At 47.6% G+C, this 18496-nt stretch overlaps 1 protein-coding gene across 3 annotated transcripts in view; it reads right to left on the minus strand.

The window, feature by feature from the left end:
- Positions 1–18496, minus strand: part of LOC149354717 (uncharacterized) — a 371296-nt gene that overhangs the window by 256051 nt on the left and 96749 nt on the right. The window lies entirely within an intron of this gene.

Consider the following 18496-nt stretch of genomic DNA (forward strand, 5'->3'; position numbering starts at 1 on the left):
CGGCACGCGCAGCGCTGGCTATGCTCGTGCAGCGCTTCCAGAACTCCACAGAGACGTTCCCTGAACCTGACCCCAGAAGGCGGATATCTTGAGCTCGTCTGCTAGTGTCCTTGGCAGCGGCCATCCCAAGATTGCTATGAAACACCGAGCTGGGACGCGTGGTGGGCTGCCTGGGCCTCGAGAAGCTGTCTGCGTGCCTCGAGGAGGACCAGCCGCGGCAGCACTCGCCAGGCCTGCTTCTGCTGCGCTGGAGGCTCGCGTTCGTCGCCGCCCGCAGTGCACAGGTGAGCCCCACCTTTCATGCGTGCGGGCGACACTTCTCCGCGGTGACCCTCAAGGTTATATCTATGGCAGCTCTAGCGCTGCCATTCCAATCCCTTCAATCTAGACAAAGCTCCTAGTAATCGTGTGCAATATGTGATGGTAACTGAATTCAAGGTAATTCGCCGCCGCGGTGGCTCAGTGGCTATGGTGCTCGGCTGCTGACCCAAAAGACGCGGGTTCGATCCCGGCCGCGGCGGCTAGAATTTCTTTGGAGAAGAAATTCTAGAGGCCCGTGTACTGTGCGATGTCAGTGCACGTTAAAGAATCCCAGGTGGTCGAAATTTCCGGAGCCCTTCACTACGGCGTCTCTCATAGCCTTAGTCGCTTTGGGACGTTAAACCCCATAAACCAACCAACCAACCAAGGTAATTCACGCGCCTGCTATAGTCCTTGAGAAGCCGCATGAGCCGCTTTTCTCTCGAGCTCGGTATTTTCGTTAATATTTCCAAGCCGGTGCCCAGAGCCTGTACCTCATGTTACGATTTCAAAGGAGCATATCGCCCGTTCATATGTCATGGATACCACTATTTGCTTATATATGTGTTGAAAACTATTTGGTAGATTGCCTCTCCGCTGCATTTATAACTCTCGTATACTCCCCGTAGATATGCGATCCTTTATGTGGAGTGGGGCGCCAGTACGCATTTCATTTGCAAATTATCCGGGGCGAACTCTTCACATTGGGAACAGCCAACGATGTGGAGTTCTTTGTGGCGACCACGGGGAATTTATTTTTTTTCGTGCCATTTCAATTCCTTGGAAATCGGTTAACAAAAATGCCGTTTGGCATAATTTCTGAGTCTTAACAGGAACATCTGCTGATTCAGTGACCGCATTTTTCATGATTGTTTTCGGTTGCCTCCATTACCAATAGTACCGTACTTGTTAATAACCTGTGCTATGAGCAGCTATGCTCTTAAATGACATGTCATGTACATTAAGAAGTCTACTATCGGCCGGAAAAGTTTGTGATGCTAGCGTGCGGGAAAAATTGACAGAGTCACGCAGTGCAGTCGCCTGTAATTTGTCACGACATGAGGGGACGTTTCATTTTCTATCGGCTGGAAACAATACCACGCGACTGGGGAGCGAGGCAGAGCTACAATTTTTTCCCCCGAGATCACGCGTCCCGTAAACTTCTGCCGAAAGTAGGTATCGAGCATTTGTGTTCGACTTAAAGCAAGCTGTAGACTTCTCATATAAGCTACTACCGTGAGGACTCATCCCTGAATCCCTGTTATGCTTCTTTTATCCACTGATAGGTGCAGATTTGTTAGGTATAGCCATACTTTCGAGAGACACGCTGAATATGAGTCACTCACGCAAACCATGTGGCTTGCTTGTCTCGGGTTTTGAGAGAGAAGTTCATACTGGTTCTATTATTAACCGCCCTAGAGATTCCTCCACAATGAACGCAATTGTGCTCCTGGAGAGTGATGTATAATGTGACTGAAATAAGTGTGAAATAATTTTATTCTGACAATTAATGTGTACACAGCCTTGGAACTCTTTGATCTATGTAGAATCTCGGACATAATATAACGAAGCATGCTTCGTGGTTGAAACTCTTGTCCCACCGTACCCAGCGAAAATTAGGAAGTAATTTTTGCATACGTTTACACATGTATGAACCTAAATAACCATTATACGTTTTTTACGGAACGCGCGAGGAAGTTTCAAACGCCGAAGCGCACTGCGTAATATTTTGGCAGCACCAGTGCATCTTGGAAGCCAGCACGTGTATGTTAGCAATGTCTTATTTTAAACATGTTCTTGGTAAAAAAAGAATCCTAGCCAAAGAAATGCAAGAGTGTGGTTCTGTATGGGGGACTATATTTTAGATGGGGCCGAAATATGCTTTAGCAGACGTGTAATACTTTACCTTTAACTAAATCAATGTTTTTTGCTTTGGCTCCGAAGCTACAGCAGGGAACAAACCACTGCGTATATCAAGTTTTCACCATATTTCGTAAGTGCCGGGGCTGCGGAAAATATCATACGCGAATATCCTTGGCCCCAGGACGAAGCCGAGCTGCACCCTGTGGTGATGTTGCCCAACGTGCTCACTTGCGTGGGGTCCACACGCAATTCCACTCGCATCGTCGTCCAGCGCCTTTCGCTGGTGTGTCTCTCCCGCCATGCCCAGCTGATCGAGGACATGAGTGGTGAGTACAGTCAACACCAGGCGCCCCATTTCGTAACGTTTCATTTCGTTCATTTATCTGGTCCCCTGTCATTAGTCGCTGGTCCCGGTGACATAGGACGGGGTATAAGGCGTCACACTGGTCGTGGAAGACACATGTCCACGGTGCCATTATTTGCACAGACGCATTCCGTGGTCATGTCCTACTCGCGGTCCGTCGCTGACGCCGACGAATGACTGAGAGCGACGACCGGTTTGACGCGACTGAGGAGCGTTATCGACGCTAATCCCGTGTCGGTAGGGAAACTGTGCAGTAGCTGTTGGACGAAATTGCGATCCCTGTGACTCAACTTTACTGGATCTAGCAGCCCCCCGACCAGACCAGCGGTTTCTGTGACTGGTCATCTCCACCCGCTGCTGCTTTTATCACGTAATGCGTCATGGCCAAGTGTACCGAAAGCGAGGGCATGTACGTCGACATGGCATTGAGCAGCCTAAACCTGGCATTACCAAATCGTTTTTCTTCTGGAAATCAAAACAACGTTCTGCAGCATCCTTGTATGAGCCCCGAATACTTTCAGAGTGTCTAATACGCTGAACACGATGACTGCTGCTGCAGTACAAAGCGTTGCAACTTCCTCCAATCAAGTGCCATATTTTGAAAAAATAAGCGCGGTAACAAGAGACGGTAATTGCCTTCCAGGCTGCAACAACGTAGTGTATCCTGCAGCGGAAAGTGGCAGATGGAAAGGGAATATAACTGCTGTGGTCTGTACTGAGAGAGGGGGGTATGTGGCAGGGGTTCAATGCCGGATCGACTCAGCTTTAAACGCAGGCAGTACAACGAACAGCGACGCCCTAAAGTTCTTTACGCTTCTATCAACTCCATCAAAACTCTGCATTCCCCCTACCAATAATGAAAATAGTCGAGGAAATTTAAGAATCTCGTATAAACAGAAGTACCTATACCGCGATGCTGGCTTAGCAAACCTGGTTAATGCTTCAGTTGTTTCAAAAAGCATTCCTTGGAAAAAGCCGTCCTTAAAACGAGATGTCCGCAATGTGGAGTTTCAATATCATGCAATCGGGGCTTCCACTACCATATTTTATAGACTTCACTGCAAGTTAGCGGGATTTCACAGATCACAGCGGAGACGCACTTCATGAACGCCATATACCACTGCTCGTAGCGAGGCCAACCTTCATGAAGCTGAAAAACCCACAGGCACACCACACACATTCAGCCACTCCAAATAGGTAGGGTGTGCCTGTACTGCGGGGCTGCTAGGAGACCAAAGATATTCGGCGCATTTTTAAAACTGCGGTAGATTATTTAGAATCGCGGACAAATTCTTCCTTCATCTGTTTGGCGCGCTTGATTTTCTTGCGCGGTTTGCCCTTCATCTTAGTGAATAGCAAGCACAACAGTAACTTAGTTTCCTTCAATCTTCTGACCTGACTGCTGAAGCTACCCTGCACTAGCTTTACGCAAGACTTCCCTAAGGAAACGGAATGAAGCGTTGGTCTTTTTAATTTCTTACAGGTTCATGTGGTAATAGGATCGTTCAGGGTCAAGATAGATGCATTCAACGGGGTGCGTCTGACGTGAACGTAATGTTAATATCTAAACACTGCAAGTTCTTAAGATCTGGAAATTCTTATGCGACAGTGAGTGCCCTGCGATGCCGTTTAAAAAGAGATAAAAGTTTTTTCGCACTTTCAATGCGCATTATATAAGGGTCCTCTTTAAAAAAAGTCCAATAACCAGCTGCCTATAGTTAAAGTTGAACTTTCTCACAGTCAAAACAGCAAACAGCATCACGAGATCACGATCAGTATTCGCTAGGAAGGTATTTTATACTACAGGCTCCACACAATACCCAATACAAGAACTCTTGAGCTTAACAAGGACCTAATGATCAAACTGAAAGAAGGTTGCGACGAACGTAGATGGCACTGCCCGAAAGGTGATGGAAAACTACGAAGTCTACGGTATCCCCGGAATGACTTGTAGGAACGGACGCACAGGTCACGATGCTCCTGCCGAGAACTCCAAATATGCGAAACACGATATGAACTCGGCAGAGGCGTGTGTAATTGCACATAAAATGAATAAGAACTCACGACGATATCTCGAATTACTGGCTATTCAGACGACGACGAATGGGGTTAATCGCAATGACGGAAAATTGCCTGCAATCTAAGCAAAACGCCATGGTTCGTTCAAGCACCTTATATAAAAAGCGAGCTACTACGCTTTACCTCATTGCGAACAAACCAAAACGTTTTTTCGTCACTGTACTTCCGGTCGGCACTATCTATACATCATGTGCTGTCGCGTTGGAAAGAAACGCGAACAACGCGGCGCCTATGCGCTTCGCCGTTCGAACTTCTTTTTAGCTCTTTACCGGTAAGGAAAAGACGTTAAAATCATCCTGGAATCCTGGAGGACACTAGCATCTTTTTGCTATCCACGAAGTGAAAGCCTTATAAAAAGAAATGTAAACGGTGGAGTGCCTAGGCTCCGCTTTGTTCGCATTTCTTTTCATTGCCCCTGTACCATCCTGATTAGACGGAATTCCTTTAGACCCTTGAGTTCAACTAAACAAAGGTTGTGTTAGGAAAAAATTCTAGTACGGTCATAAACTGTCCAAGGTGAATACGATGAGCAGTCAACTGACTCATCAGCGGGCAATATTGTGGACTTATCGCATTGAAAGTTATTTCAGATAATAGGAAAAATTGTCAAATTGTACCTCTAGGCTCACACCTTCAATAATATTCTTGGAGAGTTTGTGTGTGTACATGAAGGCCTCTCTTTTTTTATTATAAAGATGCTCTTCATAATCACATTAAGAAATGCGCTAATAAAGCGTGATGCGTCATTCCTCATGCAAAGAAGCTTTACCCTGCACCATTAGCGTTGCTGTTTTAGAGCCTAACACCTGCAGTCTTTTAGATTGCAATATCAGCGTCCAAAAAGGTCCAATGCTTCTTCGTTCGCAAAAATGGAGGAGGACAGCAGCCTTATTTTAACCTTATCTTTTCTTGAGCAATACAGATGGGGTCTTGCCCTCCTTATGCCCGTCACAACAGCGCGTAAAGTTTCTTTCTCTCCTGAGGAGTCCGCTATTACAACGAATTGCTATTCGCGTCCAAGCATTTCGTGAAAAGAATAACCTCTTAAAGTAGGCTCACTACTAAACTCATCTAAAGAATGACCTGATGGTTGTAAACCGTTTTTCATTGACATCAACTGTGCATCAGTTTTCTCTACGAACCGCACTCTCGATGCAATCTGAAAAGTTCCGCTGGGCTCGAGGACGCTGGCCCTCGCTAATATGACCGCTAGAACTTTGCAAACGAGATTTTTTATAACATGCGAGCAGATCGACAATGTTGTCCCACTAGGCTGTAGGATGCCACACGTGGTTGCTCTTACCCTCGCAGTTCCTGTGGAGAGACTCGCGAGCATATCGCCATCCCAGCGGTCTCCCACTTCAGGTGCCCCCAAGCCGAAGATCCCGACGTCGGCTGCAGCGACGAGGGCGCCGACGGCGTAGCCTTGGGTGGGCTCATGCTCGGTCCCGACCAATGGCTTCCAGCGTGGCCGCGCTAGGCGCCACCGACTAGCAGCAGCCGCCGCCGCAGGGGGCCACCGACCTCGTCAACGGTAAGCATTGTCGTCGATACGCACATGGCAGCTCGTTAAGTACTAAGGAAAAAGGGTTAACTGCGTTCAAAATTTGCGCCTTTGAGTGAAATTTTTCTAAGTAAAGGAGCTCTGAACCTGTGCGCGGGGGGGGGGGGGGGGGGGGCACTTTCTCTGAAGGATGCGGCTCTGCCTCAGACTTGCTGTTGTCCAGGTACCGCCTTTGTCAAACTTATAGAGCCCGATGGGTTTGCTTCTGGGCCATACAGTGTGGCTCGTTTTGCACCGTCAGCGTGCCGGACCTCATGATAGTGACAAGAACCCTCATCCTCTTTCTTCTGGTGCACGTGACCTCTAAGAGTGGCTCTCCAGCCTTCTTGGAGGTCAGCGACTTAGAAGCAAAGCCCTTGGGCTGTATATTTTTGACAAAGGCTATACGAGTACCACCAGTTAGTCATCTTGGTCGTCATATTGAGCCCAGTGGCGGCCATTGCAGGAGAAACACTGTCATAAATGTCTTAATTTCTGCTGTTCGGTAGGACATCTGTGACTTGGACGTCGTTGGCATTGGCGCAGAAGGCCCAGGGTTAACATTCAGGGCGGCATCAATTTCTCACTTGTTAAAAAAATAAAACGTGGTGTTGATGAAATTTAACAAAGACTATTGGGTTGCTGGATGATCTCGGCAAACCAACGTGCTGGCATACACAGACGCGCTGTGCTAAGAGCAAAATTACGCCCTCTCACAAGAACTATTGGTACGATGGTGTAGTACTCGGCCACCACCTCCCACAGGAATTCGTTAACCAGTTACTGTCGATCCTTTGTCAAAAGTGTACAGCCCAGGGGGTTTAATTCCGGGTCATGCTGTTTGCGGCGCTACGCATCGCCAGCGTTCTGAATCTCTCGAAGGTGTGAAGAGCTCTCGCCCTCACCTCTATAGGAAACATCGAACTTTTATGAACGCTACAAAGGCCTCACTGCGCAGCTTAGGGTAGAACTCCCTGGGATCTTTATTTTGGAGGAAGGCTGCAGATATATCGAAATACTCTATATTAAATACGGGCGATTTAGTGCAGATTTAGCGTGTGAATTAGGTGCACATCGGTTCCGGTATTGGTTTCAGGATCGGCTTTCAAAGGTTAAACACGCTTTAGTCAAAGATCGACGAAATCGGTGAATGGCAGCCTCAGTGGCAGCGCAGTGATAAATTATGCGGCTGCTTACGCGGCATACGCCGCATGATAAATTATGCGGCCGCTTACACATCGCTATCGCAGTGCCCTTAAGAGGGCACTGCGATAGCGATGCGTTCTCGACCTAATGCGCAAGGATAGAAGTTGATGAAGACGACGGCATCCAAAGCACAGTGCGTGAGAGACTACTTGGCGGTTAAACAAGCGGAACGTCCGGCTGCCGCGATGGCGTAGTGGTACTGAGGCCATGTATTCGCTCTGCCGCGAGTTCGAAACACACCTGTGGCTCTGGAGTGTTTGATTTTATTTTAGGTGAAACAGGCTTGAGTCAAAGATCGGCGAAAGCAGCGAGTGGGATCTTAAAGAACTTAACTTCAAGCCATTAGCTTGGGCTCAGATCACGTGAACGCCACTATTAGCTGAAAAGTGCTGTTCCATCACTAAAATTTTTAATATCCAATTTCAGACCTTTTGACAAATTAAGTTAGCCCGGATTCTACGCATTTCAGGTTGAAGTGCTTCGCTTAGGAGTCAAAACGACACTTTATTTTCTAGCCCTCAGAAACCGCACCACTGTCTTACAGTAACAGCTAAGTCGCATGTTGGCTATGTAATGCTAGACAGAGCATCCAGAGTGTAGCTTGAACTGTGTCCACCGTATGCATCCGCAGATCGTGTCCGGGACATTACGCTCTGTGCGGCCATGCTGTACAAGCGGGCCACCAGCGTGTGCTTGGCGGACCGGCGGCTGCCATCGGAGGTCGGTGGCTGCGTGCTCGGTTGCGGCCCGATGCCCACCGTGCCAGGAGCCCGGATTTCGGCGAGGGGGCTATGGGGACCTCTTCGGCAGGCTGCTCGCCGCTGTACTTGGAGAGCCTGTGGCGAGTGTGGGCTGCGATGGTTTCCAGTGAGACCTTGTGCTGGATGCCGTGCTCCGGGTGCGCTCAGAAGGACTAGACAGCGCGCCTCGGAATAGCTCGCCCAGGGGGGGGGGGGGGGGGACTCAATGTGAGAGCGCGATTTTTATTTTGTTATTTCTTCTTTATAAAGGAACGTGATAGTTTCAAGCAGCGCCTTCGTGGTTTACGGCACTATTTATAGTTTCGCTCTTTGTGCCTTGTGCCTGCCTGAGCATGCGCTTTATAAGCTCAATGCTTCAATGCACTATTCTTCCTAACGAGAATGAAGCCGTGCTACCTAATGGCATTTTTACCGCTGAATGAGAATGTTGCTGTGAGGGACGCATACCATGCTTAGCGAATTCCTTTCTTCCGCAACGCAAAGCGAGAAGCCCCTCTTTATGCAAAGCAGCTCATATGAGCCGCAGAATTTGAAGAATGTGCAGCCTCGATGGCTCGATATAGCCAGAAGTCGTGAACAACATGCGGTACTACTGTGTTGATTGAGGAAATGTCTTTTATGTCCAAGAAGTCCTATCAATTAAGCTCAAGTCGAGTTAGGGGGCTAGTGCAAAGCACGCCCAGTGGTGGGGGTTTGCGTCTTCGCTCTCTGTATTGTATTTGATGTCGTCGCGTACAATGGACGCAGGCAAGCGAATTCGAGGTTACGTGTCCATGATCGAACGACAATCTGAAAAGGCCGATATACCACCTTGAGGGGGACGTGCATGACTTCTGTGCCCGCTCTTGTGGCGCCATTGCTTTTACATCTTAGAGGAGGCCTGCAGTGGTCGGTCATCCTATCAATGGCGAAACTTTAAACGTTGTTTCTACGTTTTTAGCTACGTAATATATGCCCCAATACGCCGCCACTCGTATAATTTTAAGATCTGCGCGAGGAAGAGCGGTACCGAAACCTTTTCTGATGACACATGAAAATTGTTGTCACTCAGAAAGAGGAAACCCAGTGAGAAAAATGACAGGCGTTACGACTGCTCAATTTTAAACGTTATGCTTGTTCAATATTTCACGTAACATGAAGAAAGTTCTTCAGCCTAGGTCACTATGACGTTGCGGTGACATGCCCCCTAGATAGAAAAGGTGTGAACATTCACTCCTCTACACACGGCCGACCTCACACGGGTGGTCGGTGCCATATATGCCATTTCAGCGACCATCTATTTTGAATCAGTGACGCTTAGCACCTAAGCAAAATTAATTCAGTTAACTGGCACAATATGGGGCCGAAATCGCAGTCATAGCTGCTCGCGTCAAAGTTGCAGCTGTCCTTTAATGGGAAGCTTGAATACCTCACATTTTAAAAACACGCTTGATTCAAGTGCCGGAATGTTGTTCCACAAGTCAAAGAACACCCGTGCGCCGTTACGCACCGCTGCATCCGAAGGAGGTGCAACACTCTTGCACCCGTGCACCTTTGAAGGGTCCATAGGTGCGTTGAAGGTGCTAACGTGGTCAGCGCACCTTTTGAAAAAAAAAAATGTGAATAAATAAGGGAGTGGAAAGGGTGCAGCCATAAGCGCTACACCTTTAAGGGTGCAAATGTTTTTTACAGTGCTCAATCTGCAGAACAGTACTATGGGCAAGGTTCTTCGGGACATCTTTTCCTATGTGCGGCTTGATTTTCCCCGTCCACTCTTATTTCGCAATCGGACCACTGTCCAGGCCAGTCCATGCGTTCCTTGTCTAGGGGGCATTGAATGAAGCCAGGACATTGCAGACGCGAAGAAACGCTTGATGGAACTCTGATGAACTTAGTGGTGAGAATTCTCGGCTGGGCTCTGTATGTATACATAGCCTATATTTAGTAGCTAAAAATCATAAGTCGTCGGGGAGCGCTGATTTAAGCGAAAAATCGGTTGCGCGCAGTTGAGACAACCATCCGGGATAAAAATGTTTGTGCATGTAGTAACATATGGACTACTTATCTTGTACCAGTGTGAGGGCCAAATCCGCCTTTTCCGTGGGCATCGAAGATCTCTTCTATTTAGTTCCCCAAAAGGACTTGTTAGTTACTGTGCGGGATCTCATCAAAAACCGAGGTGCAGTGGCCTTCGAGAACAGCTCGGGCTTATCGGTGAATTCCTTTTTGGAAGTTTTAACTCGATATTTTTCTTCCACTGTGGTAGAACATGGAAACGGCATGTACAGAGGGCAAAACACATGTCTGGAACAACCGAACTGTGTGTTCCGCAGCTCCTAAAGCTGCTGCGACCAGGAAGGCAACATATGACGATGAAATCCTATGAGTTTAACTGCACAAGATTATATACAGACAATGTTTAACCAAATGTTATCGCTAGATATCGCGTGTTAAGCCTGAAACACGCTAAGAACGTGCTCTAGGCAAGCGTTTTGCCCTCTGTACATACACAAGCAAGACGTTCCCATAGGCTCGTGTGGCTCAAATTTTGTGCCACACGTTTTAATTCCATTTTGAGAATCTGTTGCATGACAAGCTTACTGACGATGGAGTAGTGAAAGTGTTTAGGTATGTAGACGATTTCTTAATTTTCTTGAAACTAACTTCCCGTGACAGTGTCGAAGCGGCCGCAAATGACATGTTGACCTTCTTAACTGATATCTGTCCTGACTTGAGTTTTTTTCATCAGGTGCCCCTTGATGCCTCAATTAGGTTTTTAGATCTGACTCTCACCTTCTCTGAAGAGAGCCAGGTTTGCTAGAGCTACTCTCCGCGGACTAAGAAAAGCCTGCCGGCTTACTCCTCTTCACATTCTAAATTTCTGAAGAGAGGCATTGCCAACCTTTGCCTCGGTAATGGTCTGCGCAGATCTTGTTAACAAAATATGCAGAATAGTTTTTTATTTCAGCTTGACCGCCTGAGGTCAGCGGGCTACCCTGAGGACGTCCTAATTTATATTGCTGAGACTGATTACTAAGTTTAAATCACAGTACAAAAAAAGATGTAACGTCTTGTGAAGAATCTAGACCTGCAGTAATGCCATACCTGCATAGTCTCTCATAACGTTAAAAAGGCAGCCATGAGATACGGTGTTAATGTTGCCTTTTGTGCACCCACCAAACTGTCGTCCCTTTGTTCCCGTGTCTCTAAAAATAGCACAAAAAAAAGAAATGTAACGTCAAGCACCAGAGCATGTTCACCAATTGCACAACCGATGTTGTTTACTCGATTCCACAGTCCTGTGGCAAGGCCTACATAGGTCAAACAGGTCACTGCGTCAACGGGAGTATGAGGCAGCACAGAACTTCACTGCAGCGAGGCAACAGAGCAAATCTGCCAAGACATTGCAGCCACTGCGAAGACGGCAGCGCTCTGTTCCATAATGTCAGAATCATCGGCTCTGGTAAAACGCAGATTGAACGATAAATCTTAGAAGCCTTCATAATCAAGCAGTTAGCAACTGAATGCGACAGCGACCGCTCTGTCATTTTCACGCAAAAGAGTACAGTTTCATGAATGGGACATAGGTTGCCACATGCGGTCTTCCGCCGTTTAATTAATTTTGTTCTTGTTTTTCGTTAGCATTTGTGATTGCTCTTGGGCATGTGCAGCCTGTTCTGTTTTTGGCTGTTCACCAAGTAACGAATATATCAGTCATGTTTCCAGCCTTGTCCTGTGTATTTCTCCTGCTTATGAACGCGTCCTTTCCGCTGGTTTTCCACTTACCTTCTCAATACTGCGTACACAGTATTTATAGTGGTTGGTTTCTCATGCGCCGCGCACATGCTGCCCTTCTCTGGTTGCCGCGCATGCGCATTCACACGCGGCGCCGGCGGGCGTAGTCGGGCCGGCGCGGCTCCTCGCGCCGAAGCGGTGACGGCGAATTCTGACGTCATTCGCCGCGCACCTGCTGCTCCTCTGTTTTCGCGTATGCTCACTATCGGCCTCCCAGGCTCACGGCGAAATGCTCGACTGGGTAGAGTAGGTTGCTCTCGCTACAAAATTACTGTTATTGGGTGCTCTCAGTTCATGGCCATATCATTTCCAGTTGGCCATGCGCTGGAGTTTATCACACGGACGCCTATGCTCTTTGGACGCACCCGCTTAGTTAGCGAAGGATCTTTCCCAGGAGCGGTTGATTGGGCTAAGCGCGGGCGATATATGAGCCTAACGTGGAAAATTATTCACATGCCAAGTACATGTGGATCCCATGCAACTGCCCCAGTCATTTAATCCCAGCGATCGTTAAGCGCCCGCATCACTACCGCCACCTCTTACCTTCAGTCTTTTCTGAGGGATAATTCATCCAAAATATATTTGCCTCCCGTACTATTCCACCTTTCCTATCTGTCCTTGCCAGCCTTCCTTCTTTTCTCTCTTCCTGTCATCGCCGCGCTATAGATCGTCGAGGAGTTACTTCCATGCTTCTACAGACTCCTCCTGCAAGAATGCGTACTAGCAGGAGCGGAATTTCTGCAACCGATAACGTGAGAGTCTCAAAAAGACTGAAGAAGCGCTCCGCACCGATACCCGACTACAATGGCATAGCTAATGCTAGCAGATCGCGAACCTCTCCTGGGAAACAACGGAAGTTAAAGGAGCTGTGGTTGGTCTGGTTTATGGGGGGGTTAACGTCCGAAAGCGACTCAGGCTATGAGGGACGCCGTGGTGAAGGGCTCCGGAAATTTCGACCACCCTGGCTTCTTTAACGTGCACTGACATTGCTGAGTACACGGGCCTCTAGGATTTAGCCTCCATCGAAATTCGACCACCGCAGCCGGGATCGAACCCGCGTCTTTCGGGTAAGCAGCGAAGTGCCATAACCACTGAGACAACGCGGCGGCTAACCTTAAGGACATTGAAGAACGCTGTTGTACTACACGAGTGATTTATTAAGAGGCATGAACGTTAAAAATTATTAGTGCAACAAATGGCTCGAACACTGTGAACGCGCCGTACTGTTGAACAGGTTAGAATACAAAACAAAGTTGAAGCATGCAGCTTTTGTCCTGGATGGTATGGCACGAAAAGTGCATGAAAATTGCGAGCATTCCAGGTGAAGGTGGCTACGGTTCCTCATTTCGATTGTAGAAACTGTAAAATTGCACGTAGAAAACGTTACAGCGGTTACCCTCAGGGTACGACCAGTGATGAGCACTTCAGCTAGTTTCCGAAAGGATAAACATAACGAGGACGCCACGTAGGGTGCTTTGGCGAATGATTTATGCTACAGGACACTTAAGAGCTTTTTGGTGCGACATATGTCTGTTCATGTACGTTTGTGGCTGTTGCCACCTCCATTCTATGATCTTTTTGAGCAGCGCGTTAGCAAACTTTTTATTAGTCTTGCATCTTTTGTTTTTTTTTACTGCCACTGTACTCGACCTTACAAACACAAACAGCCGGAACAGCCTATAAATGAATGGGCGGACTCGTCAATCGGGGAAATGCACTCAGCATTGCTGTCGGGGTTAGGGCCTGCGGTCCCAGTTAGGTTCAAAGTTAGTCTTTTCCAGAGGGTAGAAACCAGGGTAGAGTGGCCGCGCTCCCAAGCCGGTCCAGCTTCGGATAAATATGTACATCTGTGAAAAAGACGAGAACGAGAATTACGCGAAAGGAATGTAAAAGATTTGCTGTCGGCTTGGGAGCAATCTTTTTTTTTGCTCGAAGTCTTCGTAGCCTAAGGGGCGTGCGGACGCGAAGACGACGACACAGACGACGACGATAAACAGGAGGATTTTGTCCTCTCCTGCCGGCGGCTCGCTGCTCTCCGTAGAATTTACTTGGAGATCCCCCTCGCTCGGCTTGGGCTTCCTCTATCTATTCCGATTCTCTTATCCTTCGGGGCAAGCGCCAAGGGATATGACCTGAAACCAGTGTTCGATTCTATTCACGATTATATAATTTCATCTGGTAGATTCCTCAGCTAGAATGTGAATTCAGAACTTTTCTTTCTCCGTATTGTTTGTTTTGTACAAATTGTAGCTCTGCGTCCCAAATTTTAAGTTTAAATATACTCCATTCCTTGCACATGAGTTCGTTTGTATCCGCTATGCACCCTGGCCAATCCCCCGCCGTGGGTATGTGCCATTCAGCCTGAGGACATCATGATCATCATCATCAACCAGGATTCTTGGCTGATCCCCCAGTCAGGGTTGCCAGATGGCTCCGACCTCAGGTAGCCAAATTGGCCTCCGTAGTAGCCCAAATGTAGCCAAAAGCGAAATGTTTGCGTAGCCCAAAAGTAGCCAAAAATATTTGTTTTTGTGACGACATTTCTTAAGCATATTGAATTAATTTTCGGCAGGAATATTTACATATTAGATTTCTTTCCCGCACATGATGTCTGAAGGGGTGCGCACGGCGTGTTCTTTCCGTTGTTATGTTTCGCATCCATCAGGTGCGCTAACCAGTGCGGCTAACCAGGTGCGCTAATCAGGTCCTAAAGATGGGGCCCCAGTTCCACTTTGCAGGCGCGGCAGTAGGCCATATCACCTGAGGCAGGTGACGACAGCCAGTCTGCACGCGGAAAAGAACGGCGGCGCTATATAACGCAATCGCAGCTCTAGTTTAGGAATATTTCAGCTTTTAAATGTTCGCGCGCAGATTAGGCACATCGACAGTGAAAATACCTTACTGTTTACTTACGCAGCCTCACATTTCAATTTTATATGCTTGAAGAGAAAGGTTCTCACTGAGAGCGTCACCTCAATTAAAGCATCTAGCATGCGCCTTCTTGAAGCTACATTCCGCCTTCGTTAGTTACAGTGGGTTCCGCGCCGCGCCGAAGGATGGCTCCATGGCTCCGCATGAGTGCACGCGGATTACGCAACGGACACGGCGCTCTCGCGTCGCTCGCAATGAATCTCGAGGGCTGCACGTGTGCCGCTTGAGGCTGCAGAAAAAGCGTAGGCTCTTGCGAGTGGCGCGCTTGCTGTGTCCACTACGAGAATAGGAAGAAACAGAAAAAGAATTTATTAATGTGTAAGCATTACTTGCCTCATGCGTATCTTGAGCAGAATGTGTCCGCAGAGCCAGGATAACAAATGCAAGAAAAGGACATGTCTGACGGTGGGTTTCCAACCAGCCACCTACTGCAGCCGACGCGGGCGCCCAAACCACTAGGCCACGTCTATGGTTAACGGTTAACATGTGAGGATCACGAAACCAGGCAACAGAAGTGAAACAGTAGCATTTAATGCTTACGCATTTAATGCTTACTTCTTCCCTGTGTATCGTCCTTTGCGTGGTTTTCGTTATTAGTTAATGCTTACGCATTCGCACCACGAAGGGAGACTTAAGTTCTCTTAATGTTTTCCCTCTATTCTGGTACCATGGTCACCCGTGGTGCACCGTCAATGGGAGAACGGTTACATGTGCAGATGGCAACAGTCTATGTTCGGTGGCACGCGCGCGCGGGTGGCGTTAGTTCGCGGATTAAGTGGAATCTATACGCCGTGAAGTGTTTCCGGGGGGCAACTTTCACGTAGTGTCCACTCTTTATAAAATAAATCGAAAGGCCATGACCCTTGACCACATGAAACACATAAGCTTTCTCGAACACAGCGTTTACATATTGTCATTTTGTAGCAGACGCGCTCAATTCCTTTTAGCCTGCATTTTGATTCCAGCATGCCTTTTATTTCTGTCACTGTATAATTGTAATAGAGCACATTATAACTACTTTAACTTTTTTTTTCACGCATGAAAAAGATGTAGCCCAAAAGTAGCCACATAGCCAAAACGAAATTTCTGACGCCAACTCGGACAAAAAGCAGCCCAATTTGGCTATTAATAGCCCAATCTGGCAACCCTGCCCCCAGTGTGGGTATGTGCCATTCTGTCAAAGTCTACAACAATAACGACAACAACAGGTCAACCCAGGTAGCGCTTTAAAATTATGCGGCTTTCGTGCTTCACAGATCCAAATATGACCAAGGAGGTGGTCAACTTCTTGATATCTAGTTTCAAACAGCCACTTTTCATAGGATTTGTAAAAAGAACCCTCTTAAAGAGTCACCGAATTTTTCACCCAGAAGGACTCCGATTACAATACTTTAGGCATCCAGACATGGCAGTACGACCGAGGAGCTTATCGCGCTTCACTAAACAACGCAGTTAAAATGACTCCCGGTCACTTTTTGTTTTAAAGAACGGAGCCTTTATTGTTTCAGAAACAAAACAGCGCTATAGTTGGTAGATACAGTCGGCAGAGTAAATGAAACGGGCACAGCGTTAATAGCGTGCACCAAACTCTTCGAGCTCCACAGCGATTCTTGACTCCCATTTGCGTGCTAACGCCCCTCGTGGACACGTCACACACTGCATGCATTAATGCAAGCAAAAGCCTGACTTGACTCTCTCTAGGTGCGGCCCCCTCGTGTCACTTGCGCAAGGAAGGCCCATTGGCAGCACATCAAATATAATCAATCTGTTGCCCCTCCACCCATATACACGAGGGTAATGGAAAGTAAAGTAAAAAAGTCTGCAACGGTGAGCCGTAGTTGAGGATGAGCTGCAGTAGTGAAAACATGTCACGATTTATGGCGTCAGAGAAATGCAGGCATCATATTTTGGCCTGCAGAATATTACTTATGTGCGGCATAACTATTATATATTCCGGATTCTTACGTGAGAGACTTTTGTGGAGTGAGAGAGAAACTTTTAAATGAAAGTGAAAGAGAAACTTTTAATCAGCATAGATTTATTCACAGGAGCCGGTTGGTCGGGGCCCCAACCCCTGGGCTCCGCTGGCGGCAGCTGCCTTGCGGACTAGCTGCAGGATCCAGGCTTGCTCTTCCAGGCTGTCGCTGGTCACGGCCTCCTCCCACTGCTCGTGTGTTGGGTGTGGCACTATTAAGGTTTTGTCCGGTTTGTCCTGGCATTCTCAAGATGAATTATACAGCGTGGTGCTTGCTCCTCAGCAAGGACAGTAACTTGTGTATCTTTAGGACTGATGCTTGGGAGAGTTAGTAAGCCATTTTCAAGCAGAACTGCGTGAAAAGACAAGAACTTACGGAAGACACACACAGAGAGGCGCTGCCTGTGTGTGTCTTCCTTAAATCCTTGCCTTTTCGCGCTGTTGTTTTTGAAAGTTGTTTATCTTGTGGGTTTGATCTTGTGTGAAATGTGAAGACTTGGATATGTGTTTGTTTATATTCTGCTCCAGTCAATGGCATCCAAGGAGGACATTGTTTGTGTGGCGGTGAGAAATGTTTTCTTTCTAGCCTAAGGTATTCTATTATACGGTCCTAGGATTGGTGTGGGGTAGGGATGGGAATCCGCCCGGTTTGTGAGAGCTCGGGCTATATCATTCGCTACCTCGTTTCCACCTAGGCCTTCATGACCAAGTGGCCATGTTATTCTGTGTGAGTGTGAGAGTGTGCTTGGTAGTGTGCTCTCGATTCCGTGAGGTTTTCCAGCAAGGTAGACCCTTCAGGCTTGTTGGGAGTCCGTCACAATGTGCGATGACTTCCATTGTTGATCTTGAGTCTTGATTATGATGTCTGTGGCCAGTGATTCGGCTTCCGCAGGATCTTTGGCATAGACTAAAGCTCTGATTATTGACTTCTGGTTGTCGACCGCAGCAATCTCTAACTTTCCTGGCTCGGCATAGGCCTCGATGTCCGCGTATGCCGCTTCTGTTTTTTTTTTGAACAGTGCTTTGACTCTGGCTCTCTTTCTGCCCTTATGGCGTTCCTGGTGCATGTGCCTGGGTACAGGGTTTACATGGATCTTCGCCCTTGAAGGTGTCGGAGTTTGGCACCTGCTCTCTTGAGTTCGTAGTGCCGGCCTAAGCCCCAGTCTCGTCAGGATATCCCTACCCGCTTGTGGTCTGGTTAGGCGTTTTCTTACCTCTGAAACCGCCTTTATGAGCTCCTAGAAGGTGTTTTGTACTCCGAGTACCCAAAAACGCTTTGTTGATGTCTTTGATGGCATGTTTAGGGCAGTTTTGTAGGCTGCCCTTATGATGGTATCAATGGCCCGTAGGTAATTCTGCTTACCACTAGGGCTTGGACTAGGCGGAGCGTGTCTTCCTCCCACATCCCTTTCCGATGCCAGGTTACACTTCTAATCATTCTTGATTTATGGTTGACCATAAACTCGATAGTTTTGACTGTATAATGCGCTCTCAGATTTCTTTTTAACCAATGCCCCAAAACTGTGATGTTCTTTTTTCCGGATTTTTTTGGTTTCCTAGGTGCAGTTCAGTCTCTCGCGAGGTCTTTTCATTTTTCATGTGTAGCCTGACAAGTTCGGATTTTTATAACTATAGCTATAGCTATTCTGCTAAAGCTGCGCCAAGGAGCCCTGTCTGGCCCATACGGTAATGTCGTCCGC

The sequence above is a fragment of the Amblyomma mixtum genome, chromosome 3, assembly GCF_055824585.1.
Source record: "Amblyomma mixtum isolate Tamu chromosome 3, ASM5582458v1, whole genome shotgun sequence".
NCBI classification, from domain to species: domain Eukaryota; kingdom Metazoa; phylum Arthropoda; class Arachnida; order Ixodida; family Ixodidae; genus Amblyomma; species Amblyomma mixtum.